At 38.8% G+C, this 20,488-nt stretch overlaps 1 pseudogene; it reads right to left on the bottom strand.

The window, feature by feature from the left end:
• Positions 1 to 19,252: 19,252 nt before the first annotated feature.
• Positions 19,253 to 20,148, bottom strand: LOC140516638 (olfactory receptor 4C6-like; annotated as a pseudogene).
• Positions 20,149 to 20,488: the final 340 nt, after the last annotated feature.

Below are 20,488 nucleotides of genomic sequence, written 5' to 3' on the forward strand. Positions count from 1 at the left end.
CAAATATAAATTCTTCTACTTGGCATTTAAATGGTTTCCTAACTTTGACTCCGCTTTTCTATTCTTCTAATCTCTTTCATTCACTTTACTACTCACTTATAATGCCCTCCTTGCTGTTTTTAAAACATACCATCATGGTATCCCATCTCATAATTCTGGGCCTTTAATGTGGTGGTCCTTCCCATATGGATTTTTTGCCCTCTTTAAGTCCATTTCTTAGTTTTCCTTGCTTCTACACAGTTTAAATTCCAAATTCTATGAAAGGCCTTCCTATCTCACCTAAAAACCAGTTTGTATATCTATTTATATACACAGGCATACATGCATTCATATATTGAAAAATAAATATATAGTATATAAATGTTACATATATATACATACGTATACATATAAATCCATATGAACTTGTTACAGGGAAGGAGAAGATGACCACATATGTGTATGCATATTTATATACTTGCATATATTTCCCATATCATGTTATTTTTATTATATACTTTATTATATATTTGCATATATATACACATGCACACATAATGCATACATACACATATACACACATGTATATACACCCACTAACATGTTACTAACATGCGCCCTGTTTCGTCTTACTTACATAATTTTGATTTTGTTTTGTTTTGGTTTTTTGTCTTCTGACAGAAAAGGAAGAAATTGGTTTGAAAATATAGAAGAAAAGTCAATGGAGTAATGCTTCTCTACAGTGTGTTGTACACTTTTCTTAACTTTTATGCCTGCCTGTCTCCTTTTCCTCATTACTTCCCCCTTTACCACATCTCTTTCTTCCTCTCCTTCTTCCTTCCTTCCTAGGATCCTTCTTCCCCTCCTTCCTTCTTTCTTTCCTTCATTTTGTCCTTCCTTTTTTCTTTCAATCCTTCCTTCTACCCTTTCTATTTTAATTCCTTGCTTTCTTCCTTCCTTCCTTCATTTCCTCCTTTCTTCCTTCATTCCTACCTCTCTCCCTCCATCCCATTCTTCCTCCAATCCATATTATTTTCATTTATATACTCATATCAAAATTTTACTTTCCTCAATTCTAATTCCAATCCTTTATTTAATCATTGCTCCAGTCTTCTATGCTGCAACCATTTGCATATAATATCTATCTATCTATATAGATAAGTAGATATAGATATAGATATACTAAAAAGGGCAAGCATGGTTATTTAAAATATTTGAGTTCATTTGAGTTCTCACTGTTAAAAGGCATGTCATATATTCTTTTCTAAATGAATCATGTCTCCCCATAGAAATATTCCAATGAGATATTTCACATTATCTTCCTTTTTTCATTCTTTTGGTTTTGTTTTGTAATTTCTTGGTTTTTCATAAAGTCATTAGCTTCCATCTACTCTATTCTAATTTTTAAAGAACTATTTTCTTCAGTGAGCTTTTGAACCTCCTTTTACATTTGGCTAATTCTGTTTTTAAAACATTCTTCTCCTCATTGGCAGGTGTGTGCCATCTGCTGGTGGCAGCAGCCTGGATGGGGGCTCCATAAGCAACTGACTTTGCCTATTTTTAAAGGTATTATTTTCTTTAGCATTTTTTCAGTCTTCTTTAGCAAGCTGTTGACTCGCTTTTTATGATTTTCTTGCATCACTCATTTCTTTTCCCAGTTTCTCCTCTACTCTCTTACTTGATTCTCAAAATCCTTTTTGAGCTCTTCCATAGCCTGAGACTACTGCATATTCATTTTGGAGGTTTTGGAAGCCTTGACTTCCTCTGATGGTATGCACTGTTCTCCCTCATCCACCAGGCTGGAAGAAAATACCTGTTCACCAAGAAAGTAACCTTCTACAGTATTATATTTCCCCCCTTTTTTGGCGTTTTCCAAGCCAGTTGCTTGACTTTTGAGTCCTTTGTCAAGATCAGAGTATACTCTGGGAACATGTAAGTTTCTGTTCCTCCAAGGTAGCCCAATCAAGGTAGAAGACTTTACTCCTCTCCTGGCCTGTGCACTGCTCTGGGGGCAACCAAAAACTTTTCTGCCTAGAATCTGCAAATAGTAGAATTCCCTCTTCACAACTGCCTCCTGCTCCACCACCACAGTGCTACTCCTCACCCCAACCATGTTGGGGGCTGAGATTCAGATCAGCTGCTCAATTCTCCCAGGGTCTTTTGGCTGAGGGCTCCAAATATGGACACTTGCAAAGCCACCACCTGGGTCCGGAGCTAGGGGAGGACCTTGCTCCCTTCTTATCTAGTTGAAAAAGCTTTTTCGCTGATGTTGGAAGCTGTCTTTGTCATTTCTGGGTTGAGGTATCTGAGAACTGCCACTACTTCTGGGGATTCCACTCCCAAGGCCTGTTCCTCCCAGTGCCATGAGGTCAAGGATGGGCTGGGCTCTGTGGACTTTGCTTTACTCTGAACCTTGTGCAATGGGCCTTTCCTGTTAGCTTTTCAGGCTACCTTGGGGCGGAAATCTTTTTCAGTCTTTCGATTTGTGGCTTCTGATGCTCTACAATTTGTTTAGAGACCTTTTTACAGGTATTTTGTGGGCTGTGGGGTAAGAGCTAGAGTATGTGCATCTTTCTACTCCACCCTCTTGGCTCTGCCCCATAGAAATATTCCAATGCATTCCTCCTTTTCCGAATTAAAATAATAGATAAAATTTAAGTCGAGATTTATTGGTGGTAATAGACTTTGCACATGTTATCTCTTTGTATTCTCTTAAATATAAACGGGGGAAAGTTAGGTTAAAAGACTTTAAATAATGTTTTTCAGGGTTACATAGCTGTTATTTATCTTAGTCAGGAATAAAAACAGGTTTTCCTGACTTTTGAGCCAATATTTTATTTTTTTTTCCATTGCTTTTCATTTCCTTTTTTTAAAATTTAACTTTTAACATTCATTTTCACAAAATTTTGGGTTACAAATTTTCTCCCCTTTTATCCCCTCCCCCCCCGAAACAAGAAGCAAGCATTTTAATTGCCCCTATGACCAACCTACTCTCTCTTCTATCATCCCTCTCTGCCCTTTTCTCCGTCTTCTCTTTTGTCCTGTAGGGCCAGATAGCTTTCTATACCCCTTTACCTATATTTCTTATTTCCTAGTGGTAAGAACATTACAGTTGATCCTAACACTTTGAGTTCCAACTTCTTTACCTCACTCCCTCTCTACCCCTTCCCTTTGGAAGGCAAGCAATTCAATATAGGCCAAATCTGTGTAGTTTTGCAAATGACTTCCATAATAGTTGTGTGGTATAGGACTAACTATATTTCCCTCCATCCTATCCTGTCCCCCATTACTTCTATTCTCTTTTGATCCTATCCCTCCCCATGAGTGTCGACCTCGAATTGCATTCTCCTCCCCATGCCCTTCCTTCTGTCATCCCCCCCACCCTGCTTGTTCCCTTGTCCCCCACTTTCCTGTATTGTGAGATAGGTTTTCCTACCAAAATGAGTGTGCATTTTATTCTTTCCTTTAGTGGAACGTGATGAGAGTAGACTTCATGTTTTTCTCTCACCTCCCCTCTTTATCCCTCCACTAATAAGTCTTTTGCTTGCCTCTTTTATGAGAGATAATTTGCCCCATTCAATTTCTCCCTTTCTCCTCCCAATATATTTCTCTCACTGCTTGATTTCATCATTTTTTTAAAGATATGATCCCATCCTCTTCAATTCACTCTGTTCACTCTGCCTCTATGTATGTGTGCTTCTGTGCATGTGTGTGTGTGTACTCCCACCCAGTACCCAGATACTGAAATGTTTCAAGAGTTACAAATATTGTCTTTTCATGTAGGAATGTAAACAGTTCAACTTTAGTAAGTCCCTTATGACTTCTCTTTGCTGTTCACCTTTTCATGGTTCTCTTCATTCTTGTGTTTGAAAGTCAAATTTTCTTCTCAGCTCTGGTCTTTTCATGAAGAATGCTTGAAAGTCCTCTATTTCATTGAAAGACCAATTTTTCCCCTGAAGTATTATACTCAGTTTTGCTGGGTAGGTGATTCTTGGTTTTAGTCCTAGTTCCTTTGACTTCTGGAATATCCTATTCCATGTCCTTCCATCCCTTAATGTAGAGGCTGCTAGATCTTGTGTTATCCTGATTGTATTTGCACAATACTTGAATTGTTTCTTTCTAGCTGCTTGCAATATTTTCTCCTTGACCTGGGAACTCTGGAATTTGGCCACAATGTTCCTAGGAATTTCTCTTTTTGGATCTCTTTCATGCAGTGTTCTGTGGATTCCTTGAATATTTATTTTGTCCTCTGGTTCTAGAATCTCAGGGCAGTTTTCCTTGATAATTTCATGGAAGGTGATGTCTAGGATCTTCTTTGGATCATGGCTTTCAGGTAGTCCCAAAATTTTTAAATTGTCTCTCCTGAATCTATTTTCCAGGTCAGTTGTTTTTCCAACGAGATATTTCACATTATCTTCCATTTTTCCATTCTTCTCTCTTTATTCTGTGATATCATGCTTTCTCGCAAAGTCCTTAGCCTCCATCTTTGCCATTCTAGTTTTGAAAGAACTATTTTCTTCAGTGAGCTTTTGAATCTCCTTTTCCATTTGGCTAATTCTGCTTTTGAAAGCATTCTTCTCCTCATTGGCTTTTTGAACCTCTTTTGCCAATTGAGTTAGGCTAGTTTTCAAGGTGTTAATTTCTTCAACATATTTTTGGTTCTCCTTTAGCAGGGAGCTGATCTGCTTTTCATGCTTTTCTTTCATCTCTCTCATTTCTCTTCCCAGTTTTTCCTCCACCACTCTAACTTAATTTTCAAAATTCTTTTTGAGCTCTTCCATGGCCTGAGCCCATTGGGTGGGCTGGGACACAGAAGCCTTGATTTCTGTGTCTTTGCCTGATGGTAAGCATTGTTCTTCCTCATCAGAAAGGAAGGGAGGAAATGCCTGTTCACCAAGAAAGTAACCTTCTATATTCTTATTTCTTTTCCCTTTTCTGGGCATTTTCCCAGCCAGTGACTTGACCTCTGAATATTCTCCTCACACCCACCTCGCCTCCTGATCCTCCCAGCCAGCGTTTGGGGACTGAGATTCAAATGCTGCTCCCAGCCTTAGGGCTTTTGGTGGCGGCAGAGCTGCTATTCAGTATGAGATTATGTTCAGGTGGTCAGGTCAGGGCAGGGCCGCCTCTCAGGCTCAGTTCCCTCAGGGGGTTTATGCACAGAACTTCCACAATGGATTCAGGCTCCCGCCCGCTTGGGGAGCCCTGGTCTGCAACCGCCTCTCAGTTTCTACTTCCCGGGGGGGGGGCCCGAATCATGGAGGCACCCCACTCCCCTCAGCCAAAGAGACTCTCTCACCGACCCCCATCACCTGTGGGTGGAGGGACTTGTGCAGCAGCTGGAGATCCCGTCCCTGAAGCCTGTTTGGATCTGTACCTCTTGGTGCCGCGGCCACGGCAGGTCTGGGCTGGGCTCCACATCTGCAGCGCAACGGACCTTTTGCGAGAGGTTTGCAGGTCCCTCTGTGGGTGGAGGGACCCACGTGGCCGCTGGAGATCCCGTCCCCGAAGCCCCCTAGGATCTTTTCCTCTCGGTGCCGCGGCCGTGGCAGGGCTGCCCTCAGCTCCCAGTCCGCAGCGCGAAGGAACCCCGCGAGAGGTTTGCAGGTCCCTCCGGAACAGAAATCTCCCTCGTTCCAATATTCCATGGCCTCTGGGTGCAGAATTCGCCGTGAGTTACTCCCCTGTAGCCGTTCTGTGGGTTCGAGCCAATATTTTATTCACTAGCACTCATAAACCTCTACCACTAAGACGCCCTCACCCTGAAGATGAATTTACTTCACTAAGAGAATTTTAAAAAATCAATTCAATATTAGCCTTTATTCTCTCCTCCTCTTCTCTAATTTTTTGGACTACTTGGATCTTTTAGTCACCAAGGACAATACCTCTCTACCGCAGGATTGATCTCAACCCCTCTGATATAAGCTGGAAATGGCAGCTAACTTTTTATGTTAATTTTCAGTGTCTTCTTAGTCACTGGTTCCTTCTCTGCTGTCTATATACATTTCCAAGTTTCTCTCACATGAAAAGTAATTTCAATTGACTCTCCCATGGTCCACAGTTCATCAGTCTTTGGAGTCCACTTGGGGCTCTGGAGCAAGGGCATTGCATGGAACATCGCTATCATTTATTGTACAGGAATATCATTTTGCCAGCTAAGTGTAAGAGAATTGTTTATAGAGGGGAGAAATTGGAAGTAGACCAATTAAATGGTTGTCATTGTTCAGGTATTCCAGTCATGTCCAACTCTTTGTAAATCCCTGTGGTGTTTTCTTGACAAAGATCCTGGAGTGGTTTGCATTTACTGAGGCTGATAGTGTGGAATAACTTGACCCAGGTCTCTCATCTAGCAAGTGTCTGAGGCCAGATTTGAAGTCAGGAAAATGAATCTTCCTCACTTAAGGAAGGCGCATTATCCAGTGAGTCATCTAGCTGCCCCTAGATTAATTAGGGTGGTATGTCAATAAAGCAGACGAATGATAACAAGAGTCTAAGGGGAAACTAGTTTAGTGACTATTGAATAGAGAGAAAGGTTGGATGCAAGATACCACTTAGGGTTGGAATAGGGAAAATTTAACAATTGATTAGTTATTGAATATTGGCTGAACAATTACTTGAGACTCTGAACCTGGAAGATTAGAAGGAAGGAGATGCCATCAAAATGTAATGACAACGAACAGATGAGATCTATTTGTGTGAATTGGTTCTGAGATGTCTACATGACATCTAGTTTCAAATATCCAGATTACATTGAGTTGTGATGTTAGAGGAGGAAAAAAAAATCAGACAACAAATGAATACAGTTTGCCATAGGAGGTGGGTTGATTTAAGGAACTCCAAAAACACAAATACCTCTTGCTCCTAAGAAGCAATTTGAAGTCCTTTTGTAAGCTTTTAAAACACTTGAAAATCTGTCTCCAACCTGACTTTCCTGGAGCATTACAAATTAATTCCAATCATTTACTCCATAATTTAGTCATATGAGCCCATCGACAAGCCACATTCAATCTAAAGAATGACTAGTCAGGACATCTTATTTCTAACTCTTACGTTTTGCATTGGCTCTTCCTCTTACCTGACTTGCATTTCTTCTCTAATTCATTTTGTGATCTTTAATTTCCTTCAAAGCTCAGCTTGGGGTACTCATTCTAAGAAGTTTCTTCTGATACCCCTACTTGCTGATATCCCATTTCCTTCAAGATTATCTATAAGTTTTGTTTTTGGAAGTTTCTCTGTGCCTTAGTTTTATTTCTTATTCCTTTGAATCATTTTCTCAAGAAATAAAAATTAGAAGCAAGGACACATGATCTATTTTGTCTGGTTCGTTTATTTATTTCCCAACTCTGTGGTATGGGAGGTTTTCTTTGAGGTAAGGAGTATTTCACATGGGCGTTTAAGTACTCAGCTTCTATCAAAATGTCTTATATTTAAGTTCTCAGTAAATCTTTCATGAATTATTTTAAAAAAATTTCAGAAGTAATATACTAATGATGGACTTTTGAGTGAGAAAGACCAAAGATTTTATCCTAAGTGGAATTCTTACTGCTTAAGTGATACCAAGGAAGTCATTTATTTTCTTTGTCTCAAGGAATGCTTTATGACTTATGCAAGTTTAGAAAATTTGTGCTATGTGGCTGTTGAAGGGATTTCCAACCCCGGAATAACTACTTTGATGAAATTGTTCAAAGCTCAAAATTAGTATTTATCATACTCACTGTTCATACTGACAGTTCTGACTATACCTCTAAATAAGAGTGACAAGCTAGGCAAATCACTGGATATTTCTTCACAAAATGTACATAAGAGCATAAATATAAGAGATACAAAGTTACCCGAAGTAATTAGTAAAAGATGCTGTCATCGACAATGAGGTGAATCAGGACAAGTAACACATAGAAAATTGTATCTTATCCTGTGCTTTGAAGAAAAGTAGGGAAAGGCAGAGGTAGGGCAAACACCAGCAGACTCAGAATCTCATAATTTCAGAGAAGAAAGGAACTCAACATCCCGCCATCAGTCAAATGTATATGTCTGATTCTTAAAGAATCCTTACTATTACATACCTGGCAAAGGAATAACTAGCCTCCGCATGTAGAATAATGAAAACGACTTTTTTTTTCCTCCTCATCCTTCTCCTCCTCCTCCCCTTCCTTCACTTCCTCTGTCTCTTCCTTTTCCTCTTCTTGTTCGCATCATCTTCTTCTTCCTCCTCCATGTCATTCTCTACCACTGCCATTACTGGGACAATGGCAATGACTGATATGACTTCAATAAGTATTACTACTATATTACTACCTCTGCTCCCACAGTCACTCACACATCACTATTCTGGATCTCTTATTATGATTATATTTAAATTTTATGAAAGTTTGCCTTAAATCAAACTGTCTGAAGCCAAACACAACACCATATATGAGTTCTGTCAAGGTCATATTGTAGTTTAACAATCTCTTTACTGTTCTTGCAAGACACATTTCTCTTGAAGCATGTCAAGATTTCATAGAATTTTTTATCATTCTGTCTGTGTCATTTCATTGTCATTTTGAGTTTGTCATTTATTGAAACCCCTAGATCTTTAATGAGAACTACACATATAACTTTGCTTCTTTCTTCATGCATCTTTAAGTTGATTTTAGTTTAATATCATTCAAGGGCAAGAATTTACATTTAACCGTATAGAATTTGAACTTGTTAAACTCAGCCCTATGCTCTCAGAGGTCTAGTTAATTTTGAATGCTTGCTCTGTCATCCTTTAACTATTTTAACTATCCCTTTAAACTTTGTTTTTAAAATCTGAGTGTTTTATAACCTTTCCATCTATACTTTATCTGAATAGTGATAATATTTCAAAACAGTATAAGTTCAAATACAAATCCCTGGAGAAGTTCACTGAGTTCCTACTCCCATGCTGACATTCAATAATTAACAACGTCTTGACTAAAACCACCCAACCACTTATGGATCCATATGATTGGATTATCTTCAATCTCCATAAAGAAGAGATAATTTATCAAAACCTTTGCTAATATCTATGTGAACTAGATAAACTATATTTTCAAACTTTCCCTCATCTTCAGATTTAATAATCCTTTAAAAATAGAAAACAGAACTACTTCCATGTCTTATGATATTGAACAGCAGAATAGTTTTGACTTGCCTTCCATCTCTGACAGTCTCTGAATTAATTTTATTGGCAGTGTGTTAGATTGAAATCCATGCTAGATTTGGAATAAAGTATCTTGACACACATTTTCAAGCTTCCAAATTACAAACCTATGATTGTGATGAAAGCCACTTAGCAACTTAAGGTTTCAGTTTCCTCTTTTGTAGTATAAGGGGATATAAAAGATGTCTTCTAAGTATATTTCAGTCACAGAGTTGATGATCCTATGAACTATCATTTGAAAAGAAATGTCATTTTCAATCAGGCATTAAATTACCCATGATCCAGGGGTTTTCAACGCACCCTTTAGCAATTCCTTTGTATTGGGTGGTATTCTTTGTTAGATCTTATTTTTGCTTTTTATTGGGAAAGAATCTCTTATAACTAGCAAACATAAAGAAAAATCATAGAAAGAAAATTATGTCACTGCATTTAGGAACCAGTCAATAGCATGATGATATACAGCTTTGGTTTTCAAACTCCTTTTTACCCAAAAGTCAGAATTCAGTTCTCACTTATATACTCAATGAGAAAATGACCTCTTTTCAGATGCACAAATGCTATTTCTTTTTTATTTATGTGAGCATAAGTTGCCATAAAGCATAGAATATTTATTCTCTAAGATCCTCAATTCCTCTCACTTGATATGATTTGGCCATTATGCTTTGGACTTCATTAGAAGTTAGAATACTACCGCTTTTGCTTCCTGCTATTTTGATTCTGGTTTCCCAGACCTTCAGTTCCTTACCTGGAAGGATGTTCAATTGGAAGATACCTTGCCTCTCGTGCTCTTCGGACCAGCTTACCTTTTAGTAGGACAGGATAAAACTGAGACTACTCCAGACAAAGAATTGAAGTGGCTGCTATAGGAAGCCAAATACCTGATGCAAGACCCCACCTCGTGATTTGCAGAAGGTTTTGAGAGTTTGAGAAATAATTTAACACTGTTCAATGGAGTTTTAATAAATCATTTCTTAGCTTCATAAGGAACTTCTTTCCGGAAAAACAAGCAGTGAAAGCAATGTTCATCTTGTGATTAAGATGGAATGTCAGGGGCGTCCAATAATTACCTACTGGATAAAATAGCATTAAATACTATTTCTTTTTCACAATGATACCCCATTGATGATGTGTCTCCAGAGACTAGTGAGTTAATCAGCATGACACTGAGTTCACTTTTTCAAGGTGAGGTGAGGGAAGAGCATCAGCTGAATCAGGTAAAAACAAGTCAGATAAAAAAATTACCTCATATTTTTCTCTTGCTAACTGATTGTTACATTGCCAAAGCAGACAGTTGAATAAAATATAGTGGCATCCATGAAATAGCAGGGGAATCAATGAATCCCTACTGGTTTTAGAGAATATAATACTAATATCCCAATGGCATAGGAGTTTCTTGGTGCCCCAGCAAAATTTGATCCCCACTGGAGAAGTCTATTTGCCACGAAGGAAATATAAATACTGATGTTCATAGGGATGATTCTAAAGTTCCCTTTTGTTCATGTGTTTCTAACACCCAGAAAACGTTGCCTAAAGATTTCTCCAGCTTGCAGTGACATAATAAAAATATATCTGAATTTGGAGTCAGGGAACATAGGAACAACATGCAGCTCTTTCTTTTACACCGTCTGAAGTTTTCTTTGGTCATCTCATCTCTTTGGGCCTCACTATTCTCATTTATAAAGTGAGAGACAGCTTATACTGGAAGGGTGATCTCTAAGGTCCCTTATATTTCTAAATACTCTGAAATTCCCTCACTTTTATCTGAACAAGAAGTTAGAATGTGAGGTTACAAAAAGCTTAGCACCATCTTTTTCAATTCAACTCATTTCATACAAAAGTATTGTACATTTGTTTACTAATTTGAAAGATGTAAAAAGATCTTCTAACCCCTGAACATCTCCTACAATCACACATTAAAATATCTGTAATCTCATAAATGTTATTTATTATTGTAAATAACAGTAACAATAGTGATAATGATTGTGATGTTATAAATGGTAATGTTATAAACACATTAACTAAAGAAAATTTTAGAGTCATTTCCATGGACTTCAGTATTTGTGGTTTCCTGGTGGCAAATAGAATTCCTCAGTGGGGCTGAGATTTTGCCCAGAGGTTAAGGGAAGAGAATTGATTTGCCAAAACTCACACAGATTGCAGGGACCTGACATCTTCAGACATTCACATTTATCATTTTTAATTAACTTAACTTAATTTAACTTAATTAACATTAATTAAATGTTGTGCGTAAAATAAGTACCATCCAAGCAGTGCTTGAGGAAAATAAAAGAGAGAACCATTAAAGAACTCTAATGTAGACCTCCTCTTCTCTGAATATTAAAATACCTACAGGAAAACTATTGTGAGTTTTTGACATACTCTCTGGAATGTTTCTGATTGGATATATCATGAAATACTTCTTTGATATAAAATGTATCTCACAAATTCTTATTTAATTTGCACATCACCCACAGAATATTAGGAAATCAAGCACATGGAATGACTTTCTGATTTTACAATGAATTCAATGATTCTTTGACGTGTAAGGCGCCTACACCAGCTGCTCCTCTTAAAAAATGCTTTGGGATTAGTTGATTGCACTTCCCCTGTTGTAACTCAGCCATTTAGTTTCATCTTTGTTTTATTTGATGCCTCCCTTTGTCAGTTGTGCTAGCTGCAGATTTCTGTGTGAATGAAGTCTTGTTGTAGGGTACTCATATGCTAAAGGCCTTCCTAATCCACTCAGCCTCCAGCCACTGTTTGCTCTAGAGCCAGGTGCGCTCCGCGCAAAACAAAGAAGGGGATATGTTGGGATTGGAAGCTCAAATCCGTGTGGATGGTCTAGGGCGGGTAAAAGTGGGACTTCTAAATCTTAGAGTCTTACGAGGCCCTCCATGAACAGCGGGGGTTCGAGAAGGTCAGACTGAGCTAGCTCGGCTAGCTCGGGTATTTCCGCCTCTCCCCGGGAGATACGTGATGGGTGGAGTCTCCCTGCCCTCGAGGTCGTCCCAGATCTGGGCACACTATTGTTATCTAACAGTACGGTATTTAGATGCAAACTGTGCGGCTGAAGGTTAAGTAGGATTGAGGAAGCCTGAAAGCGCTCTTAGCACGTAAGGAGCCAAGAGGACAGTAGGCTCCGTTTTCTTCTTTCCTCTCTCCCCTCCCCCTCTCTCCCCGCTTGTACTTCTACTTCCAATCCCTTAAGCTTAGCCTCCTTAGGAAATCTCCCCCTCTTCCTCCTAAGGAAGATCCCCCTGCACTTGTAACTAGACCCTGTAATAAAGCTCAACCCTTGTTCGACTCTGGAACGTCCTTTCTCTCATATGTGCATCCGGTTTTGGCCAACCAAAGACCTCGGAGGTGAGGTAAGAAAGACTCGGGTAGCCCAATACAGGCCTCTAGGCCTGGCAGTTGGCGCCCCAACAGGGATTGGGAGCGCAGATAATCCTGGGTGCTTTTGGGGTACACCCGGAAGGGGCTGTGAAAGAAGCGAGTCCCGAATCCTAGATTCGGAAGGAGAGAAAGTGGAGAGAAGCTTCCCAAACCCCTGGGAAAAGGGCAGAGATGGGGAATCTATTGCCAGTAATAAAGCCAGAGGAACAGGAGGTCTGGGCTGAGAAACTTCACAGGGAATTCAGGAAGGCGGGGGTCACAATAGAGTTAGATGACCTCCGAGAATTTTGTAAAAGGATTTGGAAAGTTTCTCCTTGGCTCAAGCAGGCAGGAATATCAAGAGAAAAATGGGGAGCGGTCGGAGAGCAAATGACTGCTTATGAGCAACAATACCCTGGGGAGCTGGAGGATTTAGATTTCCTGATATTCGGTGTAATTAAGAGCCTGCTGGAAGGGCCGGAGAGGCCAGGGCGGGATTGGAATGAGAGTGGAAGCGGAGAGAGGGGAGGGGAGAACACGGGAGGGACGGAAAGTCCAGGCAAGCAGAAAGTTAAGCAGCGTAAAGAAAAAATAGACTCGGAGCTCCATCTAGCGGATGGAAAAGGCGAGGCAGGGGAGAATACGCCGTGCCTTCCCTCCGCGCCTCCTTATAACCTGCTCCATTGGTCAGACAGTTCAGGGCCACAGTCCAGTTTGGAAAAAGGAATAAGAAAGGCTATAGAGAATGGAGAAGATGTAGGGACATTTCCTGTGCTAGAAATAGCGGATCCCAGTGTCCCCGGTGGCGTTCAAAGGAGCCACATACCCATAGAGTGGAAGAGAGTGGCGACTGTTAAAGAGGCTTGTACCAAGCATGGCCCTAATTCACCCTTTGTCGTAGCCATGCTTGAGACTCTCAGTGGTCAGTTCGTTCTGACTCCTAATGACTGGAATAGCTTAGCTAGAGCCTGCCTTACCCCTGGGCAGAATGTGATTTTGGTATCAGAATTTTCTCAGAGGGTAAAGAGCACTACCGGTGGGCTAGGGGCTCAGGCCCCCCAGGCTTATCAGCAATTTACAGGAACAGGGCAGTTTGAGGCTACAGGAAATCAATTACAGTACTCAGCCTCCGATTATGTTTTGATTGCCGGAATGGCTATTAGCCGCCTCGGGATGAGGTTATCAAATTTTTAGTAAGGGCCATTGCTGTTGTACTGGAGTCCCCACCCTTGAATTGGAAGTCAGACACCCCGATTTGGGTGGAGCAATGGCCTCTGACTCCAGAAAAACTCCAGGCACTACAACTATTGGTTAAGGAGCAATTAGAAAAAGGAAATATAGAACCATCAAAGTCACCCTGGAATGCTCCTGTGTTTGTTATAAAGAAAAAATCCGGGAAATTCAGGTTCCTTACAGATGTTAATCAAGCATTTGTAAGCACCTGGCAGCAGCTATACCAAAATAAACAGCTACTATGCATTCTTATCATCTTTACCTTAAAGGCGATCCTCGCTAAACAAAGAAGGGGTTTGGGAAGCTTCTCTCCACTTTCTCTCCTTCCGAATCTAGGATTCGGGACTCGCTTCTTTCACAGCCCCTTCCGGGTGTACCCCAAAAGCACCCAGGATTATCTGCGCTCCCAGTCCCTGTTCGGGCGCCAACTGCCAGGCCTAGAGGCCTGTATTGGGCTACCCGAGTCTTTCTTACCTCACCTCCGAGGTCTTTGGTTGGCCAAAACCGGATGCACATATGAGAGAAAGGACGTTCCAGAGTCGAACAAGGGTTGAGCTTTATTACAGGGTCTAGTTACAAGTGCAGGGAGATCTTCCTTAGGAGGAAGAGGGGGAGATTTCCTAAGGAGGCTAAGTTTAAGGGATTGGAAGTAGAAGTACAAGCGGGGAGAGAGGGGGAGGGGAGAGAGGAAAGAAGAAAACGGAGCCTACTGTCCTCTTGGCTCCACACGTGCTAAGAGAGAGCTTTCAGGCTTCCTCAATCCTACTTAACCTTCAGCCGCACAGTTTGCATCTCAATACCGTGCTGTTAGGTAACTAGGTGTGCTCCAATCCGGGACAATCTCTAGGGCAGGGAGACTCCACCCATCACGTATCTCCCGGGGAGAGGCAGAAATACCCGAGCTAGCCGAGCTAGCTCAGTCTGACCTTCTCGAACCCCCGCTGTTCATGGAGGGCCTCGTAAGACTCTAAGATTTAGAAGTCCCACTTTTACCCGCCCGAGACCATCCACACGGATTTGAGCTTCCAATCCCAACAATTCTTCTTCATCTGATTTCAAAAGAGAAATTTAGTAGGGATAAATTCATCAACAAGAATCTTAAGCAACTTCTAGTCACCAGGTGTGAGTACATGGCAGGGACACTTTTGTCCACAATAAGCTTATATTCTAACTATTGCAACTGATACATCTTCAGATAAATCACTCATCTCATTCATACAGTTCAAGAAACATTTACCAAATATCTGTTTTTTGCAAGAGAACAGGCTTGGCATGATATATATGACAAAAGTGAGATATTGTTGTTACTTTAAAGAAGCTTACTACCTTCTATAAAGGATACTAATGCTCAATAGATTATAGATAAGAAAGACAGATACTATGAGAGATAAATATACACATTTACATAGATGTAGATATAGAAGTAAATTGAGATAGAGGAGAAAGTTAAGAATTAAATGAATAAAATGATTATTAATTTATACCAGGACTAGCCAGAGGAGAAGCAGGGGAAATGTATGGAGCATGAGTCATCACAATTAAGCAAATTGTTCCAAAAAAGTTACATTGTAAATAGATAAAGGATTCAAATACAGATTCCCTGAGTAAAAATTATATATATATATATTATATATACATATAATATAATTATATATAATCTTTCCTCTCTTCTCTGCCTTCTTTTCATGAAAGAGCAAGGTTTATATTTCCTTTGGAGCAAACATTTTGGGTCTTGGTTTTCAAAACATATTTTATTTAATTTGAATTTGTTTCTGAAAGCTAACTCATGGTTCAGGCTGGGTTCCAGCAATTCTATTCCTCTTTAAAGAGAAGTGTGTTTTAATCATTTCTGAAGACAAAAGTTTCTGAAAATCTGCTCTATGGAAATATACAAGCAAACATTTGCTACTTGAATATCTACTAGGTGGCGCTGCAGGTTAGAATGAAGCTAGTTGGCAGGAAATACATTCATCAAAACTTACTGTACTGGAAATAAGAGGTAGTGAAATTCCAAAAAAGTGCTGTGTTGGATCAGTTCCAACACTCTTGCAGAGAGAGAGAGAGGACTGTCAAATATTCAGGGAGAAAATTTGCACCTCAGAAATGAGCAATTAAGTCATTATTTGATTTATGGTTTTGCTCATTGTTTAGACAAGAAAAAACTGATAATCGATATTAAATTTAAAAGTATATGAGCTCAGCAGGAGTGAGTTAGAAGGCTTAGGAAATGAAGTCATTACCAATCTGGAGACCTGTGACTGGAGACTCATCATCATCATCATCACCATCATCATCATCATCATCATCATCATCATCATCATCATCATCATCATCATCCTTCTCATCATCATCCCTTTCCTAGCGCTTCCTTATCCTTCCTTTCCATTTAAGTTCTCCTCTCAATTCCTGTAACTCTGTATAGCAAAATATTTACACATCTCACCCACGAGAATGTGAGCTACTTGAGGGTCAGAATTTTCTGTTTGTGTTCCTTTTTATCCTCTGGTATCAGCTCAGTAGATCCATAGGGTTCTTCTAGGACGCTTACTAATACTGTGTTGAAAACCTGCCTGTTGACATGCATTGTAAGACTTGCAGCGCCCAAAGTTGCCTTAGTTTAAAGGTAAACTAATGCACTTCACTAAATCTCTTTTTTCTTTAAAGCTAGGCAAAAGATTTGCAAAACGAGAGTGTTTCTCCATGAATGGACCCAATTGAATAGAAATCTAGAACTCCTTGCAGTTTTTTCAGGACAGTTCTTTGACTACCTAGATCCTAATCATTCTTTTCATGATTTCAAGTTTAGTAAGGTTCTAAGACAATTTTTTTTTCATCATTCCAAATGCGTTTTCTTTTTCAGTGAAGATTTTACTGAAGCAAATCCTATTTGCCACCATAGAATAGAGATATCCTAATTGTACCTCAAAATGCAAGCAACTCTATAGCGTCTAGTTATATCAATGAATTGAATCCAATAAAATAAACAAACAAAAAGTCCTGAGGTAATACCATCTTACCCACTCAAAGTTTGACATTCTGAGAACAAAGGATTCCCTTTGCAACAGTTGGAGATACTCACTGATCCATCAGCACAAATTGAAAGAAAGACTTCAGGCACGTAATCAGTGTTTAATTATTGTTTATTGACTGTGATTGAATCTGTGCTCATTGACTGACTTTATTGTCATATAATGTATGCAAACACTGAGATTCAGAGATGGGGAAAATTGGAAAGTGTTAGGGTTTGAATTCTATATGTCCAGTTCATTATCACAATCTTATGCAAACTCTAAGGTGATCTTTAAAAGATGATTCAGTGTGTTGTGGGGTGAGGAGCAGTGGAAACAATTACCTTTTTAAGTATTAGAATGGATGTCAAGTGGAAAGAAGAAATAAGGGGGTTACATTTGCTCTATTTATTTTCCCAAGAAATTACCCTGGGAGTGATAGGCGGAAAACATAATTAGACAAATATAAGTTTTATGTCAGGGAAGAAAACAGCAGCAAATTTTCACCATGATATTTTTCTAATAAGGGAAAGGAATGATTCAAGTCTGATGAATTTCTCTATTCCCTTAGTCTTTGAAGTAGAATCTTTCTCATGATGTGTGGTGCCTGTTAAAGTAGGGACACAAATTGTGCCATAACTTGGCAGACATTTATTATGATTCAAGCACATTCCAGGGACTACATTATGTCTAGGGATCCAAATGTTAAACTTATACTGTCTGTGACAAAGACAGGAAAATACCATCATGCCAACTAGCCTGTCAGTCATAAAGCATGTAAGAAGCACTTCATTTGTTCCAGGCAGTGTTCTCTGAATACAAATAAAAGTAGAAAAAATGGCAGTGCCTATCATTGAAGATCTTACATCCTAATGGGGCAAGGTAACCAATAAAATGGAGATGAAAAATGAGATGAGGAACTGAGGGAAACAAGGTTAAGTGACTTGCTAATTCCAAACCAGTGCTCCATCCATTTGGTAGGTTACATTATTATCCCCACTTTGCAGAAGAAACAAAGGCATGAACTGATTAAGTGAATTGTCCAATAACATACAGCTATTATGTATGTGAAGTTGGATTACTACTCTGGTCATCTTGTAGATACATAGCAATATATTTGAAGCTAAAAATCCAAAAACAAGACTGAAAGGAAGAGTGCATCCTTGATACTAACTATCCTAAAGGGAACGTATGTAATCAAAGTTAGATGAGAATATGGGAAAAGACTGAGGCAAAGCAAAGTGACCATTATCTAATGATATAAATATATCTTTTTACTCAATTCAATTCTCTTTTGAGGCAATTCCAATGAAATAATGTAATAGATCAATCCTGCCAAATTGGAAAATAAGGGGTAAAAAGAAAATAGTCAATTTATGAGAAACTACTTAGACAGGCACAATAATGCAATGTGGTTAATATTCCATTTTGGAAAACAGTTCAGAGAGATGTTTAAAAGAAGTTGTTAAAATACAAAACAACAAAAGAAAATATAGATACATTTTGACCTAAAGATGGTAGAAATAGTTCTGCACAAAAGACCATTATCAGGATGAAATCCAAATATATAAAAACATTAATAAGTGCAACATAATGGCCAAGAATTAGTGGGCAGGAAAATATATCCAATTGATTCGTAACTGGCTACAGAAAACAAAGAACCACAACGGAATATGCAATAAGATAGTGGTATAATTATAACTTAAGAAATAAGACATAAAAAGAAATCAGAAAATCATGGGTATACTTATAAATGAAACAAATAAAAGAAGAAAAAACAATATTCATGATCAATTTAACAAAATACGCAGAAAACTGATATTAAAAAAGTGAAAAAAACAGAAATTGAATAATATGTAATTGTAATGCCCCAATCTAATACCAGAAAGAACATGAGGAAATGCATTTCTCTCCCTTCTCTGCAGAGGCATAACTGAAGGGGGGGTTTACAATAGAGAGAACATTGAACTTAAATCAATGAGATATTTCTTTGAATTTCTTAATCAGACAATGAGTATCTCTGGAACCCTGTAGAAGTAAGCTATATAATATATCTGTCTAAATTTCCTTGCATATAAAAGGAGGATAATAATAGCACATACCTCTGTGGGATGTTATGAGGACAAAATGAGCTATTATTTGTAAAGTGCATTGAGAAACTATCTGAAATATTTTTCTGACTTTGTTGGGCTATAAGAATGTTAACTGTCAGAATTATTTATAAGCGGAAAACTGTGAATATGTAATATCCTAGATGACCTCATTCTCAGTTAATACTTGGGTGTTTTCATGGTTTTAATATGTCAGTTGTAACATATCAAGGATTTATAGGAAATAATGTAAGGGTGGAAATTTATGGAAGGATGATCATTGCAAGTAAAACGACTATATGCACAGATTAAAATGTTATTCCATCAAACCAATGTATCCTTCTGCTTCATTTGAATGACTTTCAAGTAGTAAGGTAACTCTTCTGAATACTCAAAGGCATTCATCTGATCCAGAGTTTCCTCATGGCATTTTTAACCTCTGTATTTCTAAGGGTATAGATCAAGGGGTTTAACATAGGAGTAATCATAGCAGCACATGCAGATACAGCTTTATCTATAGGAAAAGTGGCTACTGGCCTCACACACAAAAATATACAGGGATCAAAAAACAAGACTACCACTGTGAAGTGAGAGCTCCAGGTGGAAAGAGCCTTCCGCCTTCCTTCTGAACTGCCACCCTTCAGGGAACACAGGATGACTCCATAGGAAATAATTAATATGAGAAAGATTGACAGGCACATTATTCCACTGTTAGCAATGACTAAAAGTCCAAGAACTTGGGTATCCATACAGGCCAGTTTCAGCAACGGAAACAAATCACACATGGAGTGATCCATAGCATTAGGGCCACAGAAGGCAAGATGAGCCATGAAGAGCAGTTGTATGGTGGCATGTACAGAAGCCCCCATCTAGGCTGCTGCCACACACGAGGATTCTTCATGACCAAGTAATGCAAGGGTTTGCAGATGGCAACATAGCGATCATAAGCCATGACTACGAGGAGGATAATTCCAACACCACCAAAAAAATGCTCTGCAAACAGCTGAGTCAAACAGTCTTCTAGGGAGATGATTGTCTCCTCTTCAAGTAAATCCATAACCATTTTTGGAGCAATTATTGAAGAGTAGGTAGCATCCACAATGGATAAGAAGTTTAGAAAAAAGTACTTGGGTGATCTCAAAGTTTGGCTGGCAGTCATGGTTATGACAAGGAGTATATTTCCTAAAATTGTGACAATATATATGATTTTAAAAATGACTAAGAAAAATTTTCGAAGTCCTGGATTTTGTGTAAGACCTAGCAGAATGAATTCAGATACATTGTTTTTATTCTCCATTTTGGTCAATCCTCTGCTAGCTTCCCGATTTTCCCAGAGTTTTATTAGTTCTTTACTTTTCTCTTCATTTCTTCCTCTAATAAGACCTTGCCTAAGCTTCACCTGAAAAATCCAGCTATTTTAATTCCAAGTTGAGTTAATCATTATTCTTCTCCATGGAACTGCTTATTCTGTTAGGGATGAATTTTGTACAATGTTAATGAAAGGGATGCAATCCTTAATGCTAAGGAATATGATTCATCTTCCTTTATTCTTGGGATAACTGATTATAGTAATTTCCATTCATGTAACTAATTTCTCTTTGACCCAATTAAAGGAGAAATAAATCATCATCATGCTT

Source organism: Notamacropus eugenii, chromosome Y (genome assembly GCF_028372415.1).
Source record: "Notamacropus eugenii isolate mMacEug1 chromosome Y, mMacEug1.pri_v2, whole genome shotgun sequence".
NCBI lineage: Eukaryota > Metazoa > Chordata > Mammalia > Diprotodontia > Macropodidae > Notamacropus > Notamacropus eugenii.